General features: G+C 35.8%; 1 protein-coding gene across 2 annotated transcripts in view; it reads left to right on the top strand.

The window, feature by feature from the left end:
• MLLT3 (MLLT3 super elongation complex subunit) overlaps positions 1-12,764 on the top strand; it is a 249,900-nt gene that overhangs the window by 129,176 nt on the left and 107,960 nt on the right. The window lies entirely within an intron of this gene.

Genomic DNA, 12,764 nt, shown 5'->3' with positions numbered 1-12,764 from the left:
TTTGTATTTCCATTTTATAGGTGGTATGTGTGCATAGAAATATGTTCATTTAGTTAAATCCTCTGTTAGAACTGGTGGCTGGATATTTAAGTCAACAAACAAAAGTACTCTGGAAACATAACATTTCTGGTTTATTCTTTGTAACATTTCCTTTTATGTAAGTGAATTGGGTTATAATAGAATTCTACAAAAAATTAGCTGGAAGGCTTTTAGCAAAATTCGTATTTCCATTAATATTTGATATTTTGTAAGTCTAGAATTTATTTTTAAAGTACAATATAACAATAGGATTTTAATGTATAGTTTTGCACGTAAGGTCCAATAGTTTTATAATAGGAATGGTTCCTATAAAGGTTATTTTGGTACTTAGCTTACCTTCATTCAGTTTTATAATTTATCATTTGAAACTGACTCAGTGAAAGTTATTATGGTCATACTTTAAGAGAAGAGATTTTTCTTCTGATTTACACTGAATGAGTGAACACTAGCTAGCTCTTCAAGTTAGGGTTTTAATTATTCTCTTGTTTGACCTTTGCCTGTAACATTTGGTTTGAGTTGTGTTCTTCTCTTTGACTTTAAGATTCAACTACTGGCAGGAGCCTTATTTAATCTTTCTATTGAGCTGTTTCATCTCCTTGAATAGGGCATAAACCTATTCATCAACCTATCTTTCATATGGGCGTGCTGCTCTGGAATACTATTAAGATTGACTGCATTGTGGCAGGGTACATTCCATTTAAAAAGCAATGTAATATACTTTAGTGTGATTAAGAACAAGGGTGTTACAAGTGCACTATATAGTAAAATCATAGCACTCAAGAGCTTTTTACATAATGTGCTATGCCTAATGTGCAAACAGTTGATTTAATTTTCTATTTTACCTTTTTAAAAGCATGGTATTTCTCATAAATCCTGCCAGTATGTTCTGTTGTTTCATTCCTTAATACTTGAGTTGATATGCTACTATAACTAAATTATATCAAGTTCCTGAGGAATCAAATTTCTAGTTTTATTTATACATGTAAAACAGGGTCTTATTCAGCAGATTTAATCTGATTTCATAGGCAAGAAAATGAAAATCTAATTTATATAATAGAAAATTTTTTGGTATGGGGCAGCCTCTGTTAAAAGAAAATTCAGTATCCCTTTATTTAATGGTCTAATAAAAATACCATTCTTCTCACATTAAGACAAAGCCTTTACTAAAATATATTTAAAACAATCCAAGTGTGATTTCGAATCATTGTGTTTTTTTTTTGTTGTTTGTTTGCTTGTTTTGTTTCAATTTCCTGATTGTGTTATAGCAGATGTCGTGTATAGCTGATAGATGTTTTATGCATCAACGAAGATACTAAAAAAACAAAATGCATTTGCCTTCAAGTGAGAAGAGAAGTGGCACGTATGAATGGTCCTTAGAATAATAGAATTTTAGATCTAGAAACAGCCTCTGAAATGGAAGCTGGTCTCTTATGTGACAGAGGAGGTGTACAGTAGGTGATTCAAGGGACCCTCCAAAGGTCACATGGCTAGTTTGCTGGTGGAAATGGAGCCAGAACCATGTCCCTTGATTCCTTGCTAATTTTTCTTTTACAGCACCACAGGACTCAAACTCAGATTACATTTCCATTTTCTACTCATTTGTTTTATTGCCATATTTCAATGTTCCTGCTTTATAATACATAACCTTAGAAGCTTTACTTATTGCCTCTTCACAATATGTGCTGACTTGGGCTTCAGAAGTTTCAAGGTGGACTGACTCCTAATACATTTGGTGGTGGATTGAGCCGAAAGAATTCCAAGTGAAGAATATTTTCTTTTTTCATACATCCCTGTCAAGGAGCCACGAGGAAAAAAATAAAGACAAATCTAAGAATATTTAATGAAACTGATTGCAAATATATGTATTTCAATCTGTTTTGGGGGAAAGTCCAAAATAAATTCCCTAATGTTTATGGTTTGCATTCAACTACTGTTAGATAACTGGGTGATTTCTAGTTTCTAGAAAGTGTTCTAAAAGTTAATAGAGTCTATCTTTTTTATGCTTTTAGCATGGTAGGTCTCTTCAAGTGTTTGAAGTAGGCAATAACATTAGCTCCATTTTATAAATGAGGGAATAGAACATACTATGAGTGTCCAAGGTGGGATCTGAACTCAGGGATCCTTCTCAAGGACTCTGGCTCTTGACCACTTAACTCTCTGCCTCCACATGACACATACCTTCCTCTGCTACAAAATGCTGCCTGTTGCTAAACTGAAGTTTTCAATGGGCTCTTGATTTAAGTGAGCAAAACACTTAACAGTTCTTACAATAAGCTTCAGCAGTATACTTGAGAATTCTTACTCTTACGTTTGAGGTACAGCAGTAATTTCTGGCAGCATCTTAACCTTCAACCTCCTTTTTCCTCCTCTTTCTTCATATTCAGTCTCATTTTTCTGCACTCCCCATTCTCCCTGGTTTATTTGGGATGATAGTCAATGTGCCTTATGCATTATTTGGATACCTTTGTTTCTATTCTCAAAAAAGTGATTTTCTGTTGTTCCCATATAAGATTAAAGCTGCTGGTCATTGAATTTTCAATTCTTTATCCTGTTTTAAAGTCTTCCTCTTAGCTTATTTTCTTGGTATCTCAAGATTGAAATGAACCATTAAGAAATACCTAATTTAAATAATTTAAAAAGAGAAATACCTAATTCAGTTACCATCCAGTGGAATGTTTCACACACATCCTAGCTTGTGCTATAATCTTCTCCTACTAAGTTTTTTCTAGAATCATTACCACTCATTACAATTTTCCTTTCTTCCTTGTTTTGGCAATGTCATACCTGCTTTCTTTAAAACAAACTAAAATTAAACTCAGTGACTGTCTCTTTGCTTCTCCCTGGTTTATTCTCTAAGCATTTCAGTTTGTGAATACCCACCTATAACATTGACTATTAGTAGTTTTTGTGTTTATTTTGATTTCTCTTTCATTTATTTGTGCCATTTCCCCATACTAAATGATGCTTGCAATTCAGATACTGTGAGAGGTACCATGCAACGTTTGCAAATCAGACAGTATTTTGTGGCCAGTTGACCTGCAAAGATGAGTAAAAGCTGTTTTTTCTCCTGTTACTGTCTGTTTAGCCCCAAAGACATGCCACAATTGCAAATCTGAGAGGTCTGTGTAGCTCATTTTTATAGTCAGAATAGGGAGAAAACAGTAGATTGCTACTATTTGCTAGGAGCAAGCAAAAAGAACTATACTCTGTAAAAGTAAAGTAATGATATAGGTGAATTTTTGTAATGTACATGCTTTTGAATAGTGGTTTCAGATTTTATCTTAGCAATGGCTTACTTTTTTTTTTTTAATGTAATCGTAAGAGGCCCTAATACTGTCCTAATCCAAAATTCAACTTTTTGAGCACCGACATGATGCTCAAAGGAAATGCTCATTGGAGCATTTTGGATTTTTGGATTATGGATGCTGAACTAGTAAGTATAGTGCAAATATTCCAAAATATGAAAAAATTTGAAATCCAAAATCAGGTATACTCAACCTTTATCTGAAACTTAGGATTGGTCCTTCAATTGTTTAAATTTTTGTTGTTTGGGCAAATACCCTGTTGCTTTTGTAGAACCACTGAAACATCCTATAGAGATGTAGAGTCTCTTGGAACACAGTTTGAAGACTTTTGCTTTAGAAGGAGATACTGGATTTTCCCTGGTTTATTTGAGAAGATTGAAAGAGTGTCAGGCTACACAGGAACCACATTCCTGTATACACCTTGTATAAAGAGTTGTCATATTAGCATCACCCTCATTCTGTCTTTGTTTTTAATGTGTAATGGAGCTTAAATCAATTAGGATACTTAGAATAGGCTATTGCTGTGCCAAATGCCATACGGGAGAAAAAATATATAGCCCATTAAATGCTGGAAATAAATCTTTTTCTTAATCCTTCCTCTAAAGTTAGGACAGTTTGGATCCTTCCCTGCAAGCATTTATTTTTTCTATGGAAAAGGGAATAAAGCAAAAATTAACTGTAAAGAGAAAAATTGGATAATTTTCTTTTGTTGTATCATTATTTTTTTGTGTCTCTGTGAAGTTAGGTTGTGATAGTCTCTTAGGTGATTTTTAAAAAATAGGAAATGAGTTTTTAACTTTGATTTATTATATTTGATTGTTTTATAACACATTGCCATTTCTGTCATGCTAATGCAGTTGATGGCTCTCTTGTGTAGAACACCATTTCATTGTCCTCTGCATTGGAGAAAATACTTATTAAAGGGTCAGAATCAAAAATGAAATTTATGCTATGTAAGAGAATACGGATATAGTGCATTTAACAGTGACGCTTATACACTATGCATTTTTAAAAAGAAAATAATTTTATTCAAAAAATATCCTTTTAATATGAACATATGTTTGAGAAAATTAGAACTATTGTATATTAATATTTCAAATGTGATCATTCTTGTACTTTTCCTTTCTCTTCTGAACCATGTAATCTTTTTCCTTGAAACACTATTTCCTTCCCTTGAGTAGAAAGCTTTTCACTTGTAATCTTTCCTTTTCTCAAATTGTACTTAAAATCCACTGCTTTTTATGGTTTGGTATTCCTTAGTCCAGATGCTTCCTTCTGTATTGTGTTCAGGAACTCTGCAATTTCAAGGGGCAGATTTTTTAAAAAGTCTATCATTTAAAATTGTTATACAAATTCCCAAGAATTAGATCTGATTACAAAAATCTTTATAATGAAGAATCATTATAAACACTTGGGAGTTTATAACATTGGGAGAATTTAAGATATGAGAAACGAGTTGGAAATCATAAGAGCCAAACCTGTGTGGGTGTCAAATGGTGAATTCAGAATGGAAGAGGAGTACAAGTAGCAAATGTTTAGGAAGGAGGAAGTGGCCTTCACCTCAGTTAGAGAGGAAAAATCAGGGAAGGGGCTAGGGAGCGCTGGAGGCGAATGTAAAGACAGGCCTTCTTTAGGTTGTTTACCCATCTTCCTCTGTAAGCAACATAAATATCATTTTTTTTTTCCTGCCAGGCCAAAAAATAGCCTGCTTCTTATTTCCTTTCAGGTCTTAGCTTAAATGTCGCCTTCTCAGAGAAGGACTATGATTCTAAAATAAAAAGGAGTTCCCATTCTCCTTGTCACATCAGCCTGTTTAATTTTCACCATAGCATTTATTATTCAATACTGTGTTATTTTCATGTAGCACTATTTACTCAATATTTTCTATCTCGATGCTTTCTTGTATGCATGTTCTCTTTCTTCCCTCCTCCTCTTCCTCTTTGCCTCCCAGCCATGGATATATATTTAATAAGTACAGGGATACTATCAGTTATAGTTTGCTCTGTCCCCAGTCCTTAGAAAAGAACTTAGCAGATGTCAGTCTCTGGCTAGACTGAGAGCAGGATGCGGCTGTATCTTTGTGGGCCTAAGAGTATGTAGTACCTGTTGAATTCAATCAATTATGCTAATATTGAGAAAAAAATGAGTTAATATTAATGAGATATAGGATAATTTTATAAATGAAGACATTAACTTTCTTTTTTTACCTCTCTAAATAAAAAGCAACAGCAGTCTTAGCAATAGCTGGGCCAAATGAAGTGCATGGAAATCTGGGAAAAACTGTGATGCAAGGGCTGTCCCAAGGGTTATTTTGGCTACATATAGATTATTTTAGGAAGTGGGATTCTTCGATAATTTTTTATATATTTTATTAAAAAATAAAAAGCCATTAAGAACAACTGTTTTTTCAGATTGACAAGCTTTTAGGATGTAGTAGTATACCCTGAAATGAAGATGTTCCTGCCAAATATTGGAAGCAGTTCCTACTTTCCTAGAAGATCATTTTCTGTGTAGCTAATGTTGTTTTTCCAGCTGGACCTTCTGAAAGATGACTATTTTGCCCAAAGTTTAACTTTACAAAAATGATAATCATCATTGAATAGAAATCTCAAGATTTTTCCATTTGAATAATTCTCAGTTAAAAAAAAAATCAGGTTTGTCTCCAGGTCAGACTTTCTCTGAAAATACAGTTTTGCTATTTCCCATTGAATTAACCTGGAAATACATTTCCACTAGGCTAATCATTTGAAGCAATTCCATATACTGAGTTATATTGAGGGAACTCAGGGCAAGTTGCTAGGAGAAGTGTTATCAATTTTAGTGAACGATGTAAGCTTGAGGAATTATATTTAATATTTCCTAACAATTCATAATGTTATCTAGTTTTGGGCAATGCTGTATTTTGATGGCTCGTTTATTCTATGTCCCGTGAAGAAACGATTGTGAAGCCTGTCCTGCTTTAAAATTGCTGTTATATTCCCTCAGGATGCAATGTGTTGACCTAACATCAGCTTCCTGGGCTTGGCTAACTCTAGTAAAACTCCTCAGAAAACTAAAAATGTTGTGCATATGTTTAACACCTCTGCCCTTCCCCCTCTGGAGAGAGAGCTTAGGGATATTCTGAATCTGTAAGTAAGGATTCTAAGACTAACAATGAAGTTGTTTTTACATATCATCATTATGATTTTTGCAATGTGGCCAATTTGGAGTCTTGAATTCTTATTCCAAATCTAGAGGTTTTCTGTAACATTTCAAACTTAATGATCCTTCTTTTGTGTATGCAATCCATTTTTTCCTACTTGGATTTTGACATGAATTTCTGAGGAGGGTGTATGACATAAGGCTCTCTATACAAGTATAAACTTTATTTGTATTATCTGTTTTTCCCCCTCATTTTCAGTGTTTCTGCTTGTACTATCTGAGTATGCTAAGTTTTACTTTCCTAATACCTTTGCTCATACTTTCGCTTCCCATCCAGGCCATGAATACTGTCTTCTCAACTAAGAGGCTTTATCTATCCCTTCCTTTGAAGCTTGTGCTAAAGTTGTTTCATTAATTTAACTTTGTAAATGGTGGTCTGGGCTCAAAGATAAGAGGAGGCATGAGACACCGCTTTAACCCTTGGAAAGCTCAAAATTAAGCAGGGGGGGTGATCAGGGGGCCTTGATGGTAGCAGATACATTAGGATGAGCTCATACGATGCAATGAGAAAAAGGTGGAAGAACAGAGAAACTACCATTTTGTTCTGGAATATTGGCAGAAGGCTGTCTAAAGGAGGTGCTATGAGTTGGTCCTTGAGTGGTGAATCTGGAGGAGGTACACAGGTGGTCCACATCTACTCCGCTAGCTAATTTGTGTCTTTAACACTTTATGAAAGTTAGACAGTTATCTTGTATGGCTACAGTTCTTTATTACATAGGAAACAATTAGGTTTTTAAATTTGCATTTGGATTAAATAAATGAACAAGACAAAAACAGCACAACTCAAAATTTGCCTGATGTAATCTTTAATTCTTTTTCAGGGAATTGGAGGAAATAATAAAACATAAAGGGGAAAAAACATTTTTTTATTGTTTTTAAAGAAATAATCTGTTTTGAAATGGGCTGAATAGAAGCAGTGGTGAGTCTTTGTGTGTGTGCGTGCATGTGTGTGCTTATAAATACAAAAACAAAACCCAGCTGTTGTTCTTTTCGAAATGTCACTAGTGTAAAGGCAGTGCGGTGAGCTACCCCCTGGTGCTCAGACTTCTAGACGCTCGAGCAGAATTGTTTAGGGCAGTGAGATGGGCTATGTAAGACCCTGTTTTCCCCATTCCTCAGGGCTCTGATGTGGTGGAACTGTAGCAGGAAGAGAGGGAGTCCAAAATCCTCAAGCTGGAAGGGATATTGGCACAAAGCAGTAGTAATAACCAGTCTATATATAGAGAGAGAGAGTGGTGTGTTTCCTTCCTGAAGGGCTCTGTGTGGTAAATACAGTAAAACCAATAATTATCAATGGGCAACTGGGCCATGTCCTTTACAAAAGTATTCACATGTGCATAAATCATAGTGTCTGAGCAAACAGACCGGAGAGATGCTCTGGAGAGGAAACTACCAGCTGTTTTCCTGAGGTTTGGGGAAAATCCCTTTTTATTCATTTGCCTAATGGTATTTCTAAAGGTTAAATGAAGAAGGTCTTGTGGATTTGGCATAGGTTTTTTTTTCCCCCCTGGTTTGGTGCTGAAAAATGGATCCTATTATTATGGTTATTAAATTTATTTATTGTATATGTGTGTGTAATTTATTATGTAAGCTCAAATTCATTTATTCATCTAAGGAGCATTTATTTCTTTGTACTAAGCATAGCTCTTTTTCAAATCTTTTTCTCCTAAAAGAGAATATTAAAAATTTCACTAAGTAAATAAGGATTTAACTTATTCTGAATTGGCTAAATCATGGCCTTTTTTTCCTTTCCATGTATTTTTATTTGTTGTGTACTTTTTTTAAAATTTCAGAATATTACCAGGAGTACACACGTTTTGGTTACATAATTTGCTTTTGTACAGTTTGAGTCAAAGTTATAAGTTACAAGTGTGCCTGTCACCCAGATAGTGTGCATTGTACCCATTAGGTGTGAATTTACCCATCCTCTCCTCCCCTCCCACCTACTTGATTTCCGTTGAGTTTTACTTAGTGGATTAGTAAAATGTGGTATATGTATACCATGTAGTATACTCAGCCATAAAAAATGGTGATTTTGTGTGCTTTTTTTAACTAAAAAATGAAATAGATTAATGGTCAATGTATATAGCTAGCATTCTACTATGTATTATATATTTGAATCTGTATTGTGCCTATTATTTTGAAAAGCTATTTTAGGGGGAAAAAAGTTCAATTACTAATTTTTTATAAAAATTTGATCTGTCTCTTTCAGGCATGAATTTTGGGTATTGTGTGCTGATAGACTTACATGATACATGTGATTACTTGAACAAGGAGAGTTTTAGAAACGTCTCCCATTTAGAACCTTGGAGTTCCTAGATATTAATGTGTGAAAGGAGAGGAGAGGGGAGCTGTTACTTATGACTGTAGAATGTTACTTTCAAAATGGTCTTAGGAGTTCTTCTGGCCCAATTGACTAACTCAATTGCTTAAAATACGGTACTGTCAGAATTAGAAACCAATTGCACATTGGGTACTTAGTTTTCAAGAGAAGACCCCTCTGTGACAATGCTCTCTATATCCTGTACCAATGTTTTAAGGTTTATATTGATTGTAGGTTGTTTAGAGAAGAGTTTGATTGGCTCATGTGAACTCATCACTGCTATTGGAAAGCAACCTCTTTGGCAATGGCAAATCAGTGAGGGAGGGGACAGCATGACTCTTTAAAAAATTCAATTCGACAAACACTTGCTGAGTACCTATTTGGCTCAGTGTTTTTGCCGGGAGTTACAGATGTGAATAATAATGTGGTTGCTGACTTCGAGGGGCTCAGTGTAGTGAAGGAGTTGGAGGTGAATGACTATTATCTGCCAACCTGTTCAGTGCAACAGGAGAAGCGTGGAGGAGGAACAAGGGAGATGTTCTGAAAGAGCTGACATCTGGGCTGGGTTTTGACAGAGGAATAAAGCCTTTCAATGATTCAATTAATATGCCAGAATGCAAATGCATATTAATAGAATATTAGAATTTAAAAGTAAATATTCTCATTTTATTCTAAAAAGATTTTAGGTGGTTTCTAAAGGTGACTATCTCTTCAATAACTTCTGAAACTTGGACTTTTATTACCTGGATCTTAAGGATTATCTGATTCTTGGTCAATCAAACGGAAGAATGAAGGACTTAGGATGCTTAGATCTCTTAAATTCAATGCAGTGACCAGTGATCATAGAGAAGGGACTTCCAGTGAAATGTTGCTGAGTGACAGAAGGTGATCCCTCCCAAACATGGTTCTGCTAGTTTAAAAATAATTACTTTATGTCTAATGTATCATCTCTACTGGCTAAAATGTTTCTTAGTTTTAATTTGTTTCTTTTTTGGAACTAATTTAGAAACTCATGTTAATGATTCTGATCATAAATAGACAACTTCCACTAATTTGACTTTCTTCAGATTAGAACTGTGAGTTTCTATTTATGTTGCTACCAATTTTCTGGTCTGTTTATTATGTGTAGAAAGTTTCTATTGTTTGCTTCTAATTAAGAACTCAGAGTGCTTTTCAGACATTGTTCATTGTTATTGATGAAAATATTGCATTTAAAAATAATTGAGGTATAAGTTGGTAAAGAGTTTCTTATAAAACCAGACTTCTATAGAATATTAATACATAGCATACCATTTCCTTTAAGGAGTGGGGAAAAAAATCCAAAGACCTTCAACTGTAAGATGTGCTCAGTAACAACTGTTTCCTATAATAGGAGAGTAATTTGCATTCAGAATAGAGAAAATGAATTATACAAAAGGGTGTACAGAGGAACAGCTATAACTTCTCTGGAATGTGCAGCAGCCCACAAAATAAACTTCCTTCAAATGACATTGGCATGATTAATTTCAAGCAACCTGGACACTGAAACTGCTGTTCTGGAAAGGGACTCGGCAACCTGGAAATGTCATGGGTGTAACACTAGTCTTCTAGCGGGGGTGGGGTGGGGGCTGCTCAGTGCATTTAGTGGCAACCTCCTCTTCTCCCCGGTGTTCAGGGTATTTGAATATTCATGACAGGTTGACAGGTGGACAGTGAATGCAAGACTGAAGCCACTGCAGGTCCTTTTGCTTTTTCATTTTTCTTTAGAAAAACATAGGATCAAGTGAGATGTCTCATTCCTGATTTACTTTTTCTGATTTCAGTTTGGGGAAATTTAGGTGGGCTAAAGGAGACTGTCACATGTTAAAATTCTGCCTTCAGTGTACCTCTTTGTAACCATGTTTGCGCTTGTGGACTGTCTAACCAATTTTCATGTACATTATATCAACATTATTTTCTGTAATGAAAATGCCTCATGCTTCTATTTCCCCATATATATATTCTCCTTTTATGTTGACGGCCATGCTTACATATGTTTAGATGGTGTTTCCTCTCTTTTAAAGGAAAAAGTAGGCTATCTAGAGACTCTTCAATGCAGGAGGTGGACCTGAGTCTTCTGATTTAAATCCAGGGCTTTCTACTTGATGCCTTTTTTAAAATTTTCATCTGAGAAGGCTGTATGGTGATTGGATATTTTAGGGTTAGATTTTTCTGCTTTGCTGGAGTCACTTGTTGAGAATTTCTGTATGCCAGACCCTGTGCTGTATCTTTTACACATATCACTATTGCAGTCCATTCAGGCTGCTGTAACAAAGTACCATAGACTAGAGGATGGCGTGTAAACAATGGACGTTTACTTCTCACAGTTCTGGAGACTGAAAGTCCCAGGCCAGGGTGCCAGCGTGGTTGGGTTCTGGTAAGGGACCTTTCAGGGTTGCAGACTGCCATCTTCTCTCTATGTCCTCACATGATGGAAGGGGTGAGAGAGCTCTCTGGGGCACTAATTCCGTTCCCAAGGGCTTCCACCCTCATGACCTAAGCGTCTCCCAGAGGTCCCATATACTAATACCATTACCGTTAGGTGTTAGGATTTCAATTTATGAGTTTTGGAGAGATACAACCATTCAGTCTATAACAATCACCCTGTTGAATTTTCACACTATCTAGAAGAGGAACTCAAGGTTCAGAGAGGTGAAGTAATTTTTCAGAGGTATTAATAACTTGCCTAGGCTGAGGTGGATCCCTGATTGGCACCCAAGTGTACTGGCTGCTGTAACCTGAGCCCTTGACATTCTCTATCTCCCTGAGGTAAACCACTTTTTTGTCCTTGAGAAGTGAAAGGAAATTAGCAGATGAAATTCTTAAATATATGGTCATAAGGAACTCTGTTGTGTATCAAAGCAATGATTCAGACAGTTAATGCTTTGGAAGGTAAAAGGAGAAGAGATGATAGTACTCTGTGGTCTAGAAGGGCCTTGTGAAGAATTTGGAATTTGCAGTAGCAGAGAATAGTAAGAGTAGCCTCAAGATGTAATGTGAAGCAGTAGCAGGAGGACCTGGTGCAGGTGGCAATTGCTGGGCACATTGGGGAGGAATCAGTGCATTGGAATAAAGCACAAGGGTTTGGGTAGGTGACAATGGGACAGTAAGCTGGAGCTGCTACAGAGTTCCTGGGGCTCCAGGGTACGTGGCCTTGATATTCAGCATATCCATTTTTACTTTGTGATACTACCAAAATGCGGCCTTAACTGGAATGATTTCAGTTGACTCAGGACTGATTTTGGTTTATTGAAAATTTTAGTGAGATAAAATCTTATTTAGCTTCTTAGGATCTCTCATTCTCCAAGAGGTTTCTAACTCCACGAGAAATATAAAAGCCTGTTGTTTCTTGTGTATTCTTCTGATGTGATTAGATTTTAAGTATGTGTACGTATACCAGTACTTCAGTAAACATTCTTATTTGAGGGGAAAGTGGAGAGGTAATGAGTCTTAATGTGTATCAATAACATTGAGAGATTCTGGGTTTGGGGATTTCCTAAGGAAGGAGGGTGGCTGCACAGAAGTCAAGAATCTCAGATAAGTGAGCAGTGGGGAGTGATTTGCATCAAAGGCTAGACAGTACTTTTGTTAGGAAACTTATAGTTACTTTTGAGCTTTGGGTCATAAGGAGCTGGCCTCAGTTTCCCTAAAGATTTAGAGTAGGGTGATAACAACTGAAGATCACTCGTTAATGAACATGAATGACTATCATAGACCAGCCTCCATCAGGATTTGAATAAATAACTTACACGTTTACTTTACATAGGAAAAATTATTGATACATAGATTCTGGAGTAGAACTAAAAAATAGATCAGAGACTAAACTGGACGGTTGGTAAGGGGCTGTGAAAATTGGGTGTGATCTAGATGGTAGAATG

Source organism: Eulemur rufifrons, chromosome 7 (genome assembly GCF_041146395.1).
Source record: "Eulemur rufifrons isolate Redbay chromosome 7, OSU_ERuf_1, whole genome shotgun sequence".
NCBI classification, from domain to species: Eukaryota; Metazoa; Chordata; class Mammalia; order Primates; family Lemuridae; genus Eulemur; species Eulemur rufifrons.
The sequence above is the reverse complement of the archived record's forward strand: the minus strand, read 5'-3'. Positions and strand labels throughout refer to the sequence as shown.